Below are 20,000 nucleotides of genomic sequence, written 5' to 3' on the forward strand. Positions count from 1 at the left end.
AATTTGATAAACAGATCTTTTTTCTTCTTCTTAATGCCCTGTATCCTGGCGTGACCATCAGGGCAGTGAATCCTCACCCACAGTGTTTAGTTTTCAGTTTCAGTTTTCAGTTTCAGTAGCTCAAGGAGGCGTCACTGCGTTCGGACAAATCCATATACGCTACACCACATCTGCCAAGCAGATGCCTGACCAGCAGCGTAACCCAACGCGCTCAGTCAGGCCTTGATAAAAAAAATAAATAAATAAATAAAAAAGTCACTGGTCTTCTTGGAGCCAGTTGCATTGCTCGGACGGAAGAGCCTAGTATTTTTGTATTTGTATTTGTATTTGTATTTCTTTTTATCACAACAGATTTCTCTGTGCGAAATTCGGGCTGCTCTCCCCAGGGAAAGCGCGTCGCCATACTACAGCGCCACCCATTTTTTTTTTTGTATTTTTTCCTGTGTGCAGTTTTATTTGTTTTTCCTATTGATGTGGATTTTTCTACAGAATTTTGCCAGGAACAACCCTTTTGTTGCCGTGGGTTCTTTTACGTGCGCTAAGTGCATGCTGCACACGGGACCTCGGTTTATCGTCTCATCCGAATGACTAGCGTCCAGACCACCACTCAAGATCTAGTGGAGGGGGAGAAAATTTCGGGGGCTGTGCCGTGATTCTCTCGCTTTCTAGGCGGACGCGTTACCTCTAGGCCATCATTCCACTATATGTATATGTACGCTGAACATGATGGAGTGATGGCCTAGAGGTACCGCGTCCGCCTTGGAAACGAGAGAATCTGAGTGCGCTGGTTCGAATCACGGTTCAGCCGCCGATATAATACAACAGCGAGTCGAAACCGGGACTGGAACTTTAATCACTGGTGAACACTGGTTCAGGAGCCAGTTGCATTGCTTGGTTCTAACTTCTTGACAGTTACACGTGACTTAAATGCTTTTTTAAATTGTTTAGTGGTTCGGCACTGACAATATCACTCATCTTCTGCGTTTTCTCCACTGGTTACCAATTTCTGCCCGCATCCAGTACAAAGTTGCAATTCTCACCTTCAACTCCATTTTGGGTGCTGCTCCTCAGTATAATAATAATAATAGTATTTATATAGCGCTGAATCTTGTGCAGAGACAAATCTAAGCGCTTTCACACCAGTCATTCACAAGCATGCATAACTCTAAAACTGAAGAAACTGAAGACAATGAAGAGGCAGGGAAGGGAGGCTATCTTGTGAAGAGGTGGGTTTTAAGGCCAGACTTGAAAGAGCTGAGTGCGGAGACCTGACGAAGCGAAAGAGGAAGTTCATTCCAAATGCAAGGTCCAGACACAGTGAAAGAACGGCGTCCAACAGAGTGTTTGAATCTGGGTAGTAGTAGTAATAGTAGCAGTAGCAGTAGTAATAGTAGCAGTAGCAGTGGAAGTATTAATATTAGTACTTTATTATCGTCTTCTTCTTTTCTTTGTTTTTACTTTTTCTTTAGCGTCTTCCTCTTAGAGAATTGATTCAAACCTACACACCCCGTCGACAACTCAGATCATCTTCCGATTCACGGCGGCTACTTGCTCCCCCGTGTTAAAACCCGATCCTTTGGTGATTCTTCCTTTTCTTATTCAGCTCCGTATGTCTGGAACAGTTTACCTAACGATCTTCGCCACTCTCCTTCATTTCAATCTTTCAAAACTGGTCTGAAAACACACCTTTTTGAAAACGCCTATCCACAGACCTTCCATACCTTTTCAGTTATAAGCCATGCAAACTCTCTCTCTCTTTCGTTGTGTGTGTGTGTGTGTGTGTGTGTGTGTGTGTGTGTGTGTGTGTGTGTGTGTGTGTGTGTGTGATTATGTAATACGCGTAGTCTCTGAATCTGATTTATATTATTGTGCGCTAAATCATTATTTTTCTTCTTCTTTCTTTTGTGAGTTACTGCGCGCGTGCGTGCGTGCGTGTGTGTGTGTGTGTGTGTGTGTGCGTGCGTGCGTGTGTGTGTGTTTGATGTTCATTGTAAAGCGCTTTGAGCTCTCTTTAAAGGAGGAAATCGCTCAGCAAATGTCCATCATCATAATAGAAAGGCGGGGCCCAGTCCTCTCCTTCCGCCGTTTGAAACCCACCTTCCCCGAGCCGAAGTCAGATACCCGTTTATACCTGGGTTAGAGTGAGGAGGAAAGTGCACCTGTACTCAGAGGAAAGTGCATCTGTACCCAGAGGAAAGTGCATCTGTACGCTAGACACAACAGCGAGTCGAAACCGGGACTCGAACTTTAATCACTGGTGAACACTGGATCAGGAGCCAGCTGCATTGCTTGGTTCTAACTTTTCTGACAGTTACACGTGACTAAAATGCCTGCCTACGTTGACTGAACTACGCCATTGGTCAGTTCCATACTACTACACACAGTGTGTAGCGGGTTACGACCATACTAGGCTCTTCCGTCCGAGCAATGCAAATGGCTCCAAAAAGACCAGTGACTGTTTCTGTCACTCTGTCTCTCTCTCTCTCTGTCTCTCCCTCACACAGACAGACAGACAGAGAGAGAGAGAGAGAGGTGTCTGTGTCTGTGTAAGGGCGAGAAAGAGAGGGGGAGAGAGAGTGCGTGTCTGTGTGAGGGCGAGAGAGAGGGGAGAGGGAGAGAGAGGGAGAGAGAGAGAGAGGCTAACGATATATTTTGCCATTTGTGACCAAACGTGTTTGGATGTGTGTACCCTCTTATCTATTTATAACTCAGCTGAAGAATGCCAAATGTAAACCTTGGACGAGCGAAACCAGATAACAAACGATAATTTATTTCCTTTCGCACCATTTCGTTTTATTTCTAGGAGGTGTGGGGTTTTTTGTTTGTTTTTTTTGAGAATCGGGTGTGACTGAGTTATAAATAAGCTGGCACCTCTTCAGTGGGCGAGAGAGAGAGAGAGAGGGAGAGAGAAAGAGGGAGGGAGAGAGATGGAGAGGGGGAGAGAGAGAGGGGGAGAGAGAAAGAGAGGGAGGGAGAGAGAGAGAGAGGGAGGGGGAGGGAGAGAGGGGGAGAGAGAGAGGGGGAGAGAGAGAGATGGAGGGGGAGAGAGAGGGGGAGAGAGAGAGAAAGAGGGAGGGAGAGGGGGAGAGAGATGGAGAGAGAGAGAGAGAGGGAGGAAGAGGGAGAGAGAGGGGAGAGAGAGGGAAGGAGAGAGAGGGAGAAGGGGAGAGAGAGAGAAAGAGGGAGGGAGAGGGAGAGCGAGAGAGAGGGAGAGAGACAGAGGGAGAGAGAGGGGGGAGAGAGAGAGAGGGGGACAGAGAGAGAGAGGGAGGGAGAGGGGGAGAGAGAGAGGGGGAGAGAGGGAGGGAGGGAGGGAGAGGGGGAGAGAGAGAGAGAGGGAGGGATAGAGAGGGGGGGAAAGGGAGAGGGGCAGAGAGAGGGACAGAGAGAGAGAGAGGGAGAGAGAGAGAGGGAGGGAGAGAGAGAGAGGGAGAGAGAGGAAGAGAGAGAGAGGGAGGGAGGGAGAGAGAATCGGGTGTGACTGAGTTATAAATAAGCTGGCACCTCTTCAGTGGGCAGCTATGAGCCTCTCCAACTCTGCCCTAAACCAATTCAGATGATAGAAAAAAAGGAAAAAAGACCAGAAGAAAACATACGTAAATAAACGAAGAAGGGGAGTAGAAAAAAAGGAAGGAAGAAAAGAAAGAAAGAAAGAAAGAAAAAACAGACGAGCGAACGAAAGAATGGAAGAACGAATAAACGAACGAAAGAAAAATATAGAAGAAAGAATAAATATAAACAAAAAAGGAATGAAGAAAAGAAAAAAAGAAAGAAAGAAAGAATAGACGAACGAACGAAAGAATAGACGAACGAATAAACGAACGAAAAAAAAAAACAAAGAAGAAAGAAAGAAAGAAATAGAAACAAAAAAGGAATGAAGAAAAGAAAGAAAGAAAGAAAAAACAGACGAGCGAACGAAAGAATGGACGAACGAATAAACGAATGAAAGAAAAATATAGAAGAAAGAATAAATAGAAACAAAAAAAGGAAGGAAGAAAAGAAAGAAAGAAAGACAGAATAGACGAACGAACGAAAGAATAGACGAACGAATAAACGAACGAAAGAAAAATATAGAAGAAAGAAAGAAATAGAAACAAAAAAGGAATGAAGAAAAGAAAGAAAGAAAGAAAGACAGAAAAAACAGACAAGCGAACGAAAGAATAGACGAACGAATAAACGAACGGAAAAAAAAAACAAAGAAGAAAGAAAGAAATAGAAACCAAAAAGGAATGAAGAAAAGAAAAAAAGAAAGAAAGAAAGAATAGACGAACGAACGCAAGAATGGACGAATGAATAAACGAACGAAAGAAAAACAAAGAAGAAAGGAAGAAATAGAAACAAAAAAGGGGGAATAAAAGGAAGGAAGAAAAGAAAGAAAGAACAGACGAACGAACGAACGAACGAATGAACGAACGAAAGAAAAAGAAAGAAAGACAGATGAAAGACACGAGAAAGAGAGAAGGAAGTGTTAGAATGGGAATGGGGGTGGGGGGAGGAGAGAGAGGGAGAGAGAGAGAGGGAGAGAGAGGGAGAGGGAGAGCGGGAGAGAGAGGGAGAGAGAGAGAGGGAGGGAGAGATAGAGAGAGGGAGATAGAGAGAGAGATGGGGAGAGAGAGAGGGGGAGAGAGAGAGGGAGGGAGAGAGAGAGAGGGAGGGAGAGAAAGAAAGAGACAGACAGAAAGAAAGAAAGAAAGAAAGAGACATACCAAAGGAAAGAAAAAAAGGAAGTATAACGAGAGGGACGAAAACGTCGTGGCGAAGTGGTCAGTATCATGCATTGACTACAGGGAGCTGGTGGTGCATGGGTTCGAATCCTACCAAAGACATTGTGTGTGTGTGTGTGTGTGTGTGTGTGTGTGCGTGTGCGTGTGTGTGTGCGTGCGTCTGTGCGTGCGTGTGTGTGTATGTGTGTGGTGGCTGGCTCACACCAAGAGTTGTGTGTGTATACAACGTGAAAACGGGAGCACACAGTATTCACGTGCTCTAGCGCTGTTCAAACTGTCTCACATACCTCAGGTGTCTGTATCTCTCGGGCCTGGTCGCCGCCGGCCTTGGAAACGTGAAGAAAACACCGTGTAGACTAATCCTATCAGGCCGTCTCAAACCTAAATGGATTGCCTTAACTCTCTCCGTACGAACGGCGAAAGAGACGACGCTAACAGCGTTTCACCCCAACTACCATCATCAAAATATTGCAAGCGGAAGGCTGTTATACTGAAGAGGTGAATGTTGACAAAGAATACCACAGTTCTGACGACGGAAGCTAAAGGTTGGGTCATTCAGACACCCACTGGACATCCCGAGGGGTCTGTGTAGAGGAGAAGAGAGGACTGGCCGTACTGAGGGAGTTAAGCAGCGCTAAGTTTGTTTATCGTTAAGACTGTTTCCTAACCCAGCTGTGAATTCCATAGACTTGTTCCTAACTCCATGGTAAGTTCCGAATAATTGTTCCTAACCCCACGATAAAGAGAGAGAGAGGGAGACGGAAGTGTGTGTGTGAGAGAGAGACAGAGACAGAGACAGACAGACAGACAGAGGGCGGAAGCAAATGAGAGAGATAGAGACAGGGGGCGGAAGCGACAGAGACAGACAGACAGACAGACAGAGAGACAAAGGGCGGAAGTGAAAGAGAGAGAGACAGAGACAGACAGACAGAGGGCGGAAGTGAAAGAGAGAGAGATAGATAGAGAGACAGAGACAGACAGAGGGCGGAAGCAAGAGAGAGAGAGAGATAGAAAGAGAGACAGAGACAGACAGACAGAGGGCGGAAGTGAAAGAGAGAGAGAGACAGAGACAGACTGACAGACAGAGGGCGGAAGTGAAATAGAGAGACAGAGACAGACAGACAGAGGGCGGAAGTGAAAGAGAGAGACAGAGACAGACAGACAGAGGGCGGAAGTGAAAGAGAGAGACAGACAGACAGACAGAGGGCGGAAGTGAAAGAGAGAGAGACAGAGATAGACAGACAGACAGACAGAAGGCGGAAGTGAAAGAGAGAGAGACAGAGACAGACAGACAGAGGGCGGAAGTGAAAGAGAGAGACAGACAGACAGACAGAGGGCGGAAGTGAAAGAGAGAGAGACAGAGATAGACAGACAGACAGACAGAAGGCGGAAGTGAAAGAGAGAGAGACAGAGACAGACAGACAGAGGGCGGAAGTGAAAGAGAGAGAGACAGAGACAGACAGACAGAGGGCGGAAGTGAAAGAGAGAGACAGAGACAGACAGACAGAGGGCGGAAGCAAGAGAGAGAGAGAGGGGGGGCCGGAAGTGAGACAGACAGACAGACAGAGGGCGGAAGTGAAAGAGAGAGAGAGGGGGAAAGAGAGAGACAGTAACAGAGGGCGGAAGAGAGACAGACAGACAGACAGACAGACAGACAGACAGAGCAAGACTAGACACAAAACAACGAAAAAAGACCAAGAAAAAGTGACTGCAGAGGGGAATAAGAACGGGAAAAAAAAAGAAGAAAAGAAAAAAAAAGAAAAGTAAAAGATTTTTGTACCAAAAAAAAAAAAAAAAAAGAAAGAAAAGAAAACATAATTCAAATGACTGAATGAATAATGAAAGTCACCATCACACCAGAAGAAGTAGAAAGAAAGAAAGAAAGAAAGAAAGAAAGAAAGAAAGAAAGAAAGAAAGGAAAGAAAGAAAGAAAGAAAGAAAGAAAGAAAGGAAAGAAAGAAAGAAAGAAAGAAAGAAAGGAAAGAAAGAAAGAAAGAGGGAGAAAAAAGACAGAACACAGCTACAGAAGTGACGCACGTGCAGCAGTTCTACAACTACAACGTCTGTCTATGCCCTCTTGTCCTTAAAAAAAAAAAAAGAAAGAAGGGGGTGCGGTGCGGGGCGGGGGGGTGGGGGGGGAAGAGGAGGGGGGGGGCAGGTGGGGGGGAGGGGGGGAAGCAACAAAAACAAAAACAAAAAACAAAAAAAACAAAAAAAAAACCAAGATCATGACCTTTTAAGGACTCTGCATGATTATGCAACACGACGATCATTTTTACTGCCTCCCGCCCCGTCCCCCCCCCCCTCCACCCCCCACCCCCCATCCACACCCACACTATATTTGTCTGTCCTACCTGCATCTGACTACAGTTCAGCAGTGTGTCTGGTTTTTGGTTTGTTCTTCTTCTCTCTCTCTCTCTCTCTCTCTCTCTCTCTCTCTCTCTCTCTTTTGTCTTTTCTTTTTTTTGGGGGGGACGGGGAGGGGGGGATAGGGTAGGGTGGGGAGGGGGGAGGATGGTGTCTCTATTCTGGCCAAACAGATAGACAGACAGACAGACAGAGAGACAGTGCACACACACTAAAAAGGGGAAAAGGAAAAACAAAACACACACACACACACACACACACACACACACACACACACACACACACACACACACACACACACACACACACAGTGCACACACACACACACACACAAAGGGAGTGGAAAAAAACAAAAGACAGATAGACATACGAATAAACATAAGGAGAGACAGACAGACAGACAGACAGACAAGGCGCACACACACACAACAAAAAAAAAAGAAAGAAAAAACAAAAGACAGACAGACGCATAAACATGAGGACAGACAGACAGACAGACGGACAGACGGGCATGGTGCGTGCCTTCACTACCAATCGTTAAGTTGCTGAAGGTATTTAAATCTGGGAATAAAAAAAAAAAAAAAAAAAAAAAAGACAGGGAAGAGAGACAGAGAGAGAGAGGCAGAGACGGACAGAGAGAGACAGAGAGACAGACAGACAGACGGGGACACAGAGAGAGACAGAGAGAGAAAGAGAGGGAGAGAGAGAGAGGAAAAGAGAGACAGACAGACAGACAGACACAGACACAGAGACAGAGAGAGTAAGAGAGGGAGAAAGAGAGGAAAAGACACACACACACACACACACACACACACACACACATACACACACACAGACAAACAGAGAGAGAGAGAACGAACGAACGAACATTTTTTTTATTCAATAAAGGCCGTGGCCCCTCATGAAGGGGATCAGTGAACACACATTGTCACATTCCAGAACAATGTGGAACAGAAAACATTTAACTACAATTCTAGCAATGCACATGCACACACACAACGTAACACGAAATGAAGTTCATTTTCTTCAGCACATCTGCACAAGGGATAAATAATATCGTGATCATTCAATTTACTACAACGTTAACGATGAAGAGAGAGATCGGAAATCCCAAAATCTAAACACTGTCATAATATATTTCAAATGCCTATCCATCTTCTTTGACAGATAAATCGGAAGTGAATGCATAGAACTAAACTGCTCATAAAACCCAAATCGATCGCTATCTTAGTGGTATGACGATACTTGCCATCTACAATCAATTAATCTGTTTCGAAATGTACGGATAAATCCACTTACAGAGAGAGAGATGGGGAGGATGGAGGTGGGGGGGGGGGGGGGGGAGGAGGCGGGGGGGGGGGGGGGGAGGAGAGAGAAAAAAGTGAGGAAACGTGGGAAGGAAGTGGAAGATAAAAAGAAAGAAAGTTCGGAAGTCGAAATAAAATAGAATAAAATAAGCAAAAGAAATGATATGGGAGGGGGAGGGAGGAGATGGGGGGGGGGGGGGGGGAGGGGGAGGAGGGGGCGGGGGGGGGGGGAGGGGGTGAGGGGGAACTTGGATGAGAGGGAAACGGTGTGAGAGTCTGGCAGAGGCGCGTGTGTTGCAGTCTGATTTTCAATTAACATATATTGTGCATACGTTCCCCCCCCCACCCCACCCACCCAACTCTTGTATTCGTTTAACATATAGTGTGCATGCTACATTGTCCACTCTGGTATTCATTTAACATATATTGTGCATGCTACATTGTCCACTCTGGTATTCATTTAACATATATTGTGCATGCTACATTGTCCACTCCGGTATTCATTTAACATATATTGTGCATGCTACATTGTCCACTCTGGAATTCATTTAACATATATTGTGCATGCTACATTGTCCACTCTGGTATTCATTTAACATATATTGTGCATGCTATATTCCCCACTCTCAAATTCGTTTAACATATATTGTGCATGCTACATTGTCCACGCTGGAATTCATTTAACATATATTGTGCATGCTACATTGTCCACTCTGGAATTCATTTAACATATATTGTGCATGCTATATTCCCCACAATGGAATTCATTTAACATATTGTGTATGCTACATTGTCAACTCTGGAATTCATTTAACATATATTGTGCATGCTACATTGTCCACTCTGGAATTCATTTAACATATTGTGCATGCTACATTGTCCACTCTGGAATTCATTTAACATATTGTGCATGCTACATTGTCCACTCCGGTATTCATTTAACATATTGTGTATGCTACATTGTCCAGTCTGGTGTTCATTTAACATATTGTGTATGCTACATTGTCAACTCTGGAATTCATTTAACATATATTGTGCATGCTACATTGTCCACTCTGGAATTCATTTAACATATATTGTGCATGCTACATTGTCCACTCCGGTATTCATTTAACATATATTGTGCATGCTACATTGTCCACTCTGGTATTCATTTAACATATTGTGCATGCTACATTGTCCACTCCGGTATTCATTTAACATATTGTGTATGCTACATTGTCTACTCTGGAATTCATTTAACATATATTGTGCATGCTACATTGTCCACTCTGGAATTCATTTAACATATATTGTGCATGCTACATTGTCCACTCTGGTATTCATTTAACATATTGTGTATGCTATATTCCCCACAATGGAATTCGTTTAACATGTATTGTGCAAGCTACATTGTCCAAACTGGTAGTCATTTAACATATATTGTGCATGCTATATTGTCCAGTCCGGTATTCATTTGACATATATTGTGTATGCTACATTGTCCACTCTGGTATTCATTTAACATATATTGTGCATGCTACATTGTCTAGTCTGGTATTCATTTAACATATTGTGTATGCTACATTGTCTAGTCTGGTATTCATTTGACATATATTGTGCATGCTACATTGTCCACTCTGGTATTCATTTAACATATATTGTGCATGCTACATTGTCCACTCTGGTATTCATTTAACATATATTGTGCATGCTACATTGTCCACTCTGGTATTCATTTAACATATATTGTGCATGCTACATTGTCCACTCTGGTGTTCATTTAACATACATTGTGCATGCTACATTGTCCTCTCTGGTGTTCATTTAACATATATTGTGCATGCTACATTGTCCACTCTGGTATTCATTTAACATACATTGTGCAAGCTACATTGTCCAAACTGGTAGTCATTATACATATATTGTGCATGCTTCATTGTCCAGTCTGGGATTCATTCGACATGTATCGTGCATGTCAAATTGCCGACTCTGGCATTGATTTAACATACAGTGTGCATGCTACATTGTCCACTCTTGTATTCATTTAACATATATTGTGCATGCTACATCGTCCAGTTTGGTATTCATTATACATATATTGTGCATGCTATATTGTCCAGTTTGGTATTCATTATACATATATTGTGCATGCTACATGGTCCACTCTGGTGTTCATTTAACATATTGCGTATGCTATATTCCCCACTCTAGTATTTATTTAACATTCATCATTGTGCATGCTATGTTATTCCCAACTCTGGAATTCATTAACATATATTGTGCTCTCTCTTATCGCTTCTTTTTTCCTTTATTTGCGTGTGTGTGTGTGTGTGTGTGTGTGTGTGTGTGTGTGTGTGTGTGTGTGTGTGTGTGTGTGTGTGTGTGTGTGTTCTTTTTTTGTTTATCGTTATTCATTTGCTGTAGTTGATGTGTGTGTGTGTGTGTGTGTGTGTGTGTGTGTGTGTGTGTGTGTGTGTGTGTGTGTGTGTGTGTGTGTGTGTGTGTTCTTTTTTTGTTTATCGTTATTCATTTGCAGTAGTTGATGTGTGTGTGTGTGTGTGTGTGTGTGTGTTCTTTTTTTTGTTTATCGTTATTCATTTGCAGTAGTTGATGTGTGTGTGTGTGTGTGTGTGTGTGTGTGTGTGTGTGTGTGTGTGTGTGTGTGTGTGTTTTCTTTTTTTGGTTTATCGTTATTCATTTGCAGTAGTTGATGTGTGTGTGTGTGTGTGTGTGTGTGTGTGTGTGTGTGTGTGTGTGTGTGTGTGTGTGTGTGTTCTTTTTTGGTTTATCGTTATTCATTTGCAGTAGTTGATGTTTGTGTGTGTGTGTGTGTGTGTGTGTGTGTGTGTGTGTGTGTGTGTGTGTGTGTGTGTGTGTTCTTTTTTGGTTTATCGTTATTCATTTGCAGTAGTAAAGTTCTTTTCTTTTCCTTTCAGGAAATCTAATCGAATGTAAGGCGAAATAAATAAAAACAACTGATCTGCTTTTGTTTTTTTGTTTTTTTTAAATTCAGTTGCAATGTGTGTGTGTGTGTGTGGTGTGTGTGTGTGTGTGTGTGTGTGTGTGTGTGTGTGTGTGTGTGTGTTTATGTGTGTGTGCGTGTGTGTGTGTGTGTGTGTGTGTGTGAGAGAGAGAGAGATTCTGAGTGTGTGTTTGCGTGCGTGCTCGCGTGTGTATGTGTGTGTTTGCGTGCGTGCGTGCGCGCGCGTGTGTGTGTGGTGGGTGTATGTGTATGTCAGTGTGAGAAAGTGCAGGTGTGATGTTTTTTGTGGGTTTTTTTTTTCTGTCATTGAAGTCAAACATTCTATGCTTCAGTACTTGAACATTCCAAATGGTAAAACTGAACTGGTGAGCAGGTCCTATTCTTCTGCCTTCTCTTCTTTTTCTTCTTCTTCTTCTGCGTTCGTGGGCTGCAACTCCCACGTTCACTCGTATGCACACGAGTGGGCTTTTACGTGTATGACCGTTTTTACCCCGTCATGTAGGCAGCCATACTCCGTTTTCGGGGGTGTGCATGCTGGGTATGTTCTTGTTTCCATAACCCACCGAACGCTGACATGGATTACAGGATCTTTAACGTGCGTATTTGATCTTCTGCTTGCATATACACACGAAGGGGGTTCAGGCACTAGCAGGTCTGTACATATGTTGACCTGGGAGATCGGGAAAAATCTCCACTCTTTACCCACCAGGCGCCGTCACCGTGATTCGAACCCGGGACCCTCAGATTGAAAACCCAACACTTTTAACCACTCGAATGTTGCTGCGCCCCGTCTCCCACAGTGCAATTTACCACAGCTCTCAGCTGTGTATGTCTGTGGGGAGGAGGGGGCAGGGGAGGGGGGGGGGAGAATAATTAATCATATCTAAAGTTTCCAGATCAAAAAAACGGAATGCAGGGAATGTCTACACAAAAGAGAACAACAATCAGATCGTGTCAGTTCCGTTCCAATAACCATCAGGAGTGAGTGTCTGACTCGCAGACAAAAACAGTCAGTGTCGCGATTGGAACTTGCAGAAGTATTTTAAACAAGTTTACTTTTGTCCACCGCCTCACCGCCGCCGTCGCGAGCCATAGAAATCGTGTTAGATTGACTGAAGATTCTAGAGACTGTTGTTGTGGCTTTGACAGCAAATCAATGTGTTTGGACTCTGTCACAAATTTCATTTTGTATTTTGTATTTGTATTTCTTTTTTCTTTTCTTTTTTTTTCCTGCGCGCAGTTTTATTTGTTTTTCCTATCGAAGTGGATTTTTCTACAGAATTATGCCAGGAACAACCCTTTTGTTGCCGTGGGTTCTTTTATGCGCGCTAAGCGCATACTGCACACGGGACCTGGGTTTATCGTCTCATCCGAATCCTTGGCAGTGTTTGCATTGTGGTGGGGGTATGATTGTGGTTCGTAAAGACGACAGTATGATGATTGTTGTTCTTCTTCTTCATGTGGTTTTTGCTGTTATTGTTGTTGTTAATATTATTCTTCTTTCTCATCTATGTCCTCTCTAACATAATTATGTCCTCAAGTTCAAATACCCACACTGCTTTAAAAAAAAAAAAAAAAAAAAGTAGCCAACAGTAGCCATCTTTTCCTCGCGTACCTACTAGCTGAACGACCCTCGAGCTACGCAAAAGTATTTAATCAGAAATGACGTTAAAGACACTCAGCTAGGACGCGCACGTATTTAATCAGAAATGACGTCAAAGACACTCAGCTGGGACGCATACGTATTTAATCAGAAATGACGTCAAAGCATACGTATTTAATCAGAAATGACGTCAAAGACACTCAGCTGGGACGCGTACGTATTTAATCAGAAATGACGTCAAAGACACTCAGCTGGGACGCTTACGTATTTAATCAGAAATGACGTCAAAGACACAGCTGAGAGGCATACGTATTTAATCAGAAATGACGTCAAAGACACTCAGCTGGGACGCTTACGTATTTAATCAGAAATGACGTCAAAGAGACTCAGCTGGGACGCATACGTATTTAATCAGAAATGACGTCAATAACACTCAGCTGGGACACTGCCAAGGCAACAGGGAGAGCGCGTTGCCACACTGAGAGCGCCACCCTTTTTGACTCACTTGTGTAAACAAAGTGAGTCTATGTTTTAACCCGGTGTTCGGTTGTCTGTGTGTGTGTGTGTGTGTCCGTGTGTCTGTGTGTCCGTGGTAAACTTTAACATTGACATTTTCTCTGCAAATACTTTGTCAGTTGACACCAAATTTGGCATAAAAATAGGAAAAATTCAGTTCTTTCCAGTCATCTTGTTTAAAACAATATTGCACCTCTGGGATGGTCTAAAAAAAAAAAAAAAAAAAAAAATAGAAGCCTAATTATATGCAAACTGCATTTACTGTTATATTTGTATTTTTTGTATTCTCTAAACTTGGCACTTTGATCTTATATTCTGACACAACAACAAGAGGAGTCATTATTATCATTTTTTGTTCAAACAGGAACTTCTTTTGCTGAGCATGGAATTTTTATTTATTTTGCAAACGTTTTTGGTGCAGATGGTAAAAAAAAAGGGAAATTACTCTGTAATTAATGCTAGGGGACTTAATTTATCACAAGTGAGTCTTGAAGGCCTTGCCTCTCTTGTTCTTCTTCTTTTTTCCACCCCTCACGTACAAACTGGCTAAAACGCCCCCCCCGCCCCCTCCCCCCAGCTACGCAGAAGTATTTAATCAGGAACGACGTCGTCAAAGAGTCTTAGCTGGGGACGATGTCATGCCAAGCCGACTGCCAGACAGACACCGTTTGGAAGGTGAAGGTCGCTTGTAGAGACCTTGGGGTTCAACATCAGCAGATGGACAAGGGGTATGAGTGGCGTTAGTCTTCCTCTCAGGGCGGGTCGGGGGAGAGGCCGAGGGCGTTACACCTCGCTAATTCAATCAGTCGTCCCCACTTCATTTCACTTACAGCTTTGGGGGGTGGAGGTGGTGGGGGCCGGGGGGGGGGGGGGGGTGACGATGGAGGTGAGACGTTTTTACAGCGTTTCACGTCAGCATGCACGTGTGTAAATATATATATAGAGAGTGAGAGAGGGGGTTGGGGCGATAGAGAGAGACAGAAAGACAGAGAGAGAGGGGGGGGAGAGACAGACAGACAGACAGAGAGGAGACACACACACACACACACACACACACACACACACACACACACACACACAGAGAGAGAGAGAGAGAGAGAGAGAAAGCGAAAGTATGAAAGAGACAGAGAGAGGGAGAGAAACTCACAGAGAGAGGGAGAAACAGAAGGAGACAGACAGACAGAGACAGACAGACACATAGACAGACAGACAGACAAAGAGAATGACAGAAAGAGATAAAAAGAGAGGGTGGGGGAGAGAAACAGAGAGAGGGGGGGGGTATACGAATACGAATACGAAATTGTTTATTCAGATTTAGGCCTAAGCCCCTTTCTGAAGGGGTAAGTCCCAATTATATCATTCACACAAACACTTTTCAAAAACACATTGCTTAACATTTACACTTCAGATGCTTGTTATATTTGACAATCTATGTTGCTATTATGATCTAAGTTATAGCAATACGCAATCGCTTTAAGGCATTGTAAATGTATAACGCCACATTGCACAATACAGTTTCATTTCTGGATGACATTAGCAAATTGAATCTAAAGCGGCATGGGTTATTATAAAGAGAGAGAGAGAGGTAGAAACGGAGAGAGTGAGAGACAGAAACAGCAGCAGAAAGAGAGACAGTGAGAGAGGGAGGAACATAGCGAGAGACAGAAGGACAAACAGAGAGAGAAAAACATTTCTATTCGGAAATATCTGTCCACCGACGCAACGAATATCTAGACTTGTCGTTTCTCTCATTCTCTCTCGCCTTGACTACTGTAACTCTCAATTGTCTGGTTTTGCTTCATCCATTCAGTCCCTTCAGTGCATACAAAACTCTGCTGCCCGACACGTCCTCAGAAAGAAAAGACCTGAGCACATCACTCCTATTTTGGAACATCTCCATTGGCTCCCTGTCTCACACAGAATAAAGTATAAGATCAGCACTCTATGTTATAAATGTATTCACAAATCTGCCCCTTCCTATCTTTGTGGCTGCCTTCACCTCTACACTCCATCTCGCTCTCTACGATCGGCTTCGGATCCACTCTGTTTACGCATACCCAGATTCAAACACTCCACTGTTGGACACCGTTTTTTCTCTGTCTCTGGACACTGTATTTAGAATGAACTTCCTCTTTCGCTTCGTCAAGTCTCCACTCTCAGCTCTTTCAAGTCTGGCCTTAAAACCCACCTCTTCCCCAAACAGCCTCCCTTGCCTGCCCTTCCTTGTCTTTAGTTTCTCCAGTTTCAGAGTTATGCATGCGTGTGAATGACTGGTGCGAAAGCGCTTTGGTTTGTCTCTGCACAAGATTCAGCGCTATATAAATACCATTATTATTATTACTTTTATTATTATTATTCTTATTATTTGGCTATCTGACTAGCAGATGTGGTGTAGCGTATATGGATTTGTCCAAACGCAGACCTGTGTTCGTGAACGAAAGTGAACTGGTGCGGTGCCGTCGATGTAATTCTTGGCTAATTTATTATCCACGTTAAAAAGAAATATTCATATACAATAAACACGTCGGTGGCGAAGTCAGTGTGATTCTGTGTTCTGTCCAGAATTTGTATTACTTTTTTCTTTTTTTATTGCGGATAAGAAATCAGATGTCGTGTTGTCTTTAAACCCAAACAGGTGTTCAGGCAACTGAACTGGGAGCAATCATATAGTATCTTCCAGATCCGGAGTCTCAACGAAATAAGCCGTTCATGATCCGGAAATACGGCTTTTTTTTCCCGAAAGACTTACAACCTGTCTTTGGTTTCAGCGTAAAGAGTTTTTCTTTTAAACTATGTCTAATCTAAAATTAATGAGTACTGACACACAACGTATTTCCAGAGACAGCGAATTTGTTAGAGTTTATCACACACAAACACGTATATAGTCTAGAGATAAAAACTATTCAAGTAAATAGATAAATAAAACGTCGAAATAAACTTTGATTTACGCCATACAATTCAAACGCATCCACATTTACCGGCGGGCACAGACATATTGATGTATGGAGAGAGAAAAGAGAGAGAGAGGGGGGAGGGAGGGGGGGACGGACAGAGAGAGACAGAGACAGAGAGAGACAGAGTATTTAACAACCATAATAAAAGCAAAAAGCATCTATACAGCATTTAGCATCCTATATTAAACGAAAAGCATCTATAAAACTTTCAACAGGCGTAATATTGCAAATAGCGATTATATCATTATCATGGTCCATCAAGACTATCACAGCCACACAGCTAGCTACACAGCTACACAGCTACACCTACTGCCAGTCCTGTTTTCTCTACAAAACACACAAGCTGAACACCCACACCAACCCACCCCTACACACACACACACACACACACACACACACACCCATATACACCCAAAATGTTTATCAACTGAGTTTAGAACGACCAGTCAAACATCTTCTTCAAATAATTGTTTTGTGTTGTGCGTGTGTGCGTGTGTGCATGTGTGTGCGTGTGTCTGCGTGTGCGTGTGTCTGTGTGTGTTGTTTTTTGTTTTGTTTTGTGAAGATAAAAACAAAAACAGAAGCGTTTTTTGCTGTTAACGTTGTGCTTCTATTTATTGTTTCAATATCATCAATATGCTTTTTTTTTTTAAGTGTACATCAGTGAATGGGGGGAAAAAATCAAAGTACATTTGGAGAGAACAGATTTATTCTGTGTTCAGAAATATATGCCATGTTTCAAGGGACTACAAAAATAACTCAAAACAGAACGAAAGGAACAGATTCTAAAATGTCACGATTTCTTGATAATGCCCACATGTTGCAGACAAAAGAATAATTATTAGAACAAAAACAGGCCTGAAGTTTAGAAAGATTTTTTTTTTTTAAATGTGTTGAAAGATGAATCTGCAAGGACGTTTATGGAAAAAAACAACAACAGGCAGATGACTAATTAAGTTAATCATATGTCACACTTCACCTTTGTGGGAATCCTGAAATTCCCATTCTGGGGATGCAATTATTAACAAAACGCCATGTTCATGGCTTTCGAAAAACGCGATAAGATTTTGCTTAAAAAGTGGAGCCAACTTTGGGACGAACTGTTATATTATATGATTATGTTATATGAGAGTTTGTGGTTGTCATTGTGTTTTGTTTCTGTATATTATATGATTATGTTTATATGAGAGTTTGTGGTTATCATTGTGTTTTGTTTCTGGGTTTGTTTGTTTTTGTTGTTTTTTTGTGTTTTTTTGTGTGTTTTTTGGTTTGTTTTTTGTTTTGTTTTTTGTTGTTGTTGTTTTCAAAATTCGAAAGAAAACATCCCTATTTCTTTGGCAGATTCAATGTTGCTAATTGTGGGTTCGTTGTCTGGAAACTGTCAAAGAAATATCTGTTTGCCTCTTTCTTTCTTTCTTTCTCTTTCTGTTCATTCATTCGTTTATGTACAATGACTTAAGATGAAGCGATATTATACGTAGAGATAGTAATGGAAGTATCATAGTGACCATCACAGGAAGAGAGACAGACAGACAGACAGAGACAGAGACTCAGAGAGAGAGAGAGAGAGAGATGGGGGAGTGGGGGAGAGAAAGAGAGAGAGAGACAGACTGACAGACAGAGGGACACAGAGAGAGAGAGAATCCAAATCCAAACTTTTCTTCTTTTTTTTAATCGAGGAAAAGAAATAAACGCTCTCACACACACACACACACGGTCTGTTTTCATGCTACCCTCTTGAAAAAAGAAGAATAAACCAGACTTGGAAATACAAGAAATAAATGAATAATGTACATCGGCGCACATAGCAAAAGAGAGACAGAGAGACAGAGACAGAGAGAGATGAGAAGAACTCTTGTCTATTTCCTTTTCATAATAAACCCAAGATGACACGGCAAAATTCTGTATATAAAAAAAAAAATCTTAAGATCGCACCAACAAATCGCACAAACAAAAAACATGAAAAGCGCTCTTCTCAACACAAACCCAACGCCTTCACACAATATAAACATAAACTTTTTATTTTTTTATTTTTTTCTCGTCTAATACTTGACTTCAGGTTTTAGTTGGAATGAAAGCAATAAACATCATCATTTAGCACTATAAAACTGATTTCGTTGTAAACAATTTTTGATAGTAATTTGAAATAAAATAAAATAGAACAAACAAGAGAGGCAAGGCCTTCAAGACTCACTTGTGGCAAATTAAGTCCCCTAGTATTAATTACACAGTAATTTCCCTTTTTTTACTACCTGCACCAAAACGTTTGCAAAATAAATAAAACTTCCATGCTTAGCAAAAGAAGTTCCTGCTTGAACAAAAAATGATAATAATGACTGCTCTTGTTTTTGGGTCAGAATATCAGATCAAAGTGCCAAGTTTAGAGAATACAAAAAATATAAATATAACAGTAAATGCAGTTTGCATATAATTAGGCTTCATTTTTTTTTTTTTTTTTTTGTGCCCATCCCAGAGGTGCAATATTGTTTTAAACAAGATGACTGGAAAGAACTGAATTTTTCCTATTTTTATGCCTAATTTGGTGTCAACTGACAAAGTATTTGCAGAGAAAATGTCAATGTTAAAGTTTACCACGGACACACAGACAGACAGACAGACACACACACACACACACACACACACACACACACACACACACACACACACACACACACACAGACAACCGAACACCGGGTTAAAACATAGACTCACTTTGTTTACACAAGTGAGTCAAAAAACGAACAATAAAAAAAAAACAAAAAAAAACCGCTCACCTGACTTCTTGAAAAGTTTTCAGTGTCCGCTCATGAAGCTGTGATCTCACCAACAATGTTCTTTCTTGCTCTCTCTCTCTCTCTCTGTCTTTCCTCCTCTCTTTCTTCTTTCTCTCCGCTGTCTTTTCCTCTTTGTCCTTGTTTCTTTTTTCTCCGTTCTTCTTCCTCTCTTTTTTTTTTTTTTTTTTCTTCTTCCTTCCTCTCTGTCTCTCCTTCTCAATGGACAGAGAAAAGAATACGTCACTGCGGACCTGCTGAGCGTTTTCTCTGCTTTCCCAGCCCCGGAGAGCTTATAAAGGGAGAGCAGCCACATAAATTACTGAGGGCGAGACAGCGTGGTGCAGAACGCGTCAGACACACGGTGGTACGGGAATATCGTCAGGGCGGCCATGATGGAGGTGTGTGTGTGTGTGTGTGTGTGTGTGTGTGTGTGTTGACTCTGACTCTGACTCTGTCTCTCCGGCTCTCTCTCTCTCTCTCTGTGGCTCTGTCTCTTTCTGTCTGTCTCTGTCTCTCCCTCTGTTCCCCTCCCTCTCTCTCTGTCTTTGTCTCTTTCTCCCCCCCACCTCTCTCTCTCTCTCTCAGACACACACACACTCTCTCTCTCTCCTCTCTAGCTTTCTCTGTGTCTCTCTCTCCCTCTCCCCCCTCTCTCTGTGTGCCTCTGCCTCTCGCTCCCTCACACACACACACACACAACACAACACACACACACACTCTCTCTCTCCTCTCCAGCTCTCTCTCTCTCTCTCTCCCTCACACACACACACACACACACACACACACACAC

The 20,000-nt window shown here is 42.5% G+C and overlaps 1 protein-coding gene across 1 annotated transcript in view; it reads right to left on the minus strand.

Moving 5' to 3' along the window:
* LOC143275515 (uncharacterized) overlaps positions 1–19,375 on the minus strand; it is a 41,399-nt gene extending 22,024 nt beyond the window's left edge. The window contains exon 1 of the mRNA XM_076579686.1: positions 19,211–19,375. The gene's annotated coding sequence lies outside the window, so the exon portion shown is untranslated. The remainder of the gene's footprint in view (positions 1–19,210) is intronic.
* Between the last annotated feature and the right edge of the window lie 625 nt (positions 19,376–20,000).

This window comes from Babylonia areolata, chromosome 30, assembly GCF_041734735.1.
Source record: "Babylonia areolata isolate BAREFJ2019XMU chromosome 30, ASM4173473v1, whole genome shotgun sequence".
Classification (NCBI taxonomy): Eukaryota; Metazoa; Mollusca; class Gastropoda; order Neogastropoda; family Buccinidae; genus Babylonia; species Babylonia areolata.